Source organism: Ceratina calcarata, unplaced genomic scaffold (genome assembly GCF_001652005.2).
Source record: "Ceratina calcarata isolate Rehan_Ccalc_2016 unplaced genomic scaffold, ASM165200v1 scaffold498.2, whole genome shotgun sequence".
Classification (NCBI taxonomy): Eukaryota; Metazoa; Arthropoda; class Insecta; order Hymenoptera; family Apidae; genus Ceratina; species Ceratina calcarata.
Genome location: NW_017174208.1, coordinates 1 through 611, shown reverse-complemented (window position 1 = coordinate 611; position 611 = coordinate 1).

Sequence of the window (611 nt, the reverse complement as noted above, 5' to 3'; positions counted from 1 at the left end):
AGATATTTAGGTGGCCTCCTTTAGCTGAGACATTCTGTACATTCACCATATTTGAGGTGCAAACATTACGTGACTCACCCTTTATACTTCCTCTTATTTCATCAATTATAATAGTATTTTGCGATCATCCATTCCAAAAAAAGGAACAAAAATCAAGAAAATAGTGTCTCCCAAAACGAGGTTCAGCCTCTATTCTTATCATCCCATCCATGAATATTCCAACAAAAATGAATACATCTCGTGGATGGAATAATTATACAATAATCGATACGATATCTGATGTATAATTACTTCTGTGATAATAACCAGAAAAATCGTGCGTATGAAGCAAGTGGGTTAACGAATTTCATTTCATCCTGCCAACTCGCTTCGAAGCGAATATCAGCAAATAACATTTCTTTAATAAAATCGGAAATCCGATTTTTGTACCCACGCTCTGCTATAATTATCTTTCATTTCGAACGTAGCAATTACACGTTTTCATTTAACAGAGCAATTTAATTGCCTTCAAGCTTCCTCTGACAATTAACTAATTTCGTTAAACCACATTATTGAAAATATTGGATCTGTCATACAGCGAATTCATTTGTTGATTAATGAAATACAAATAA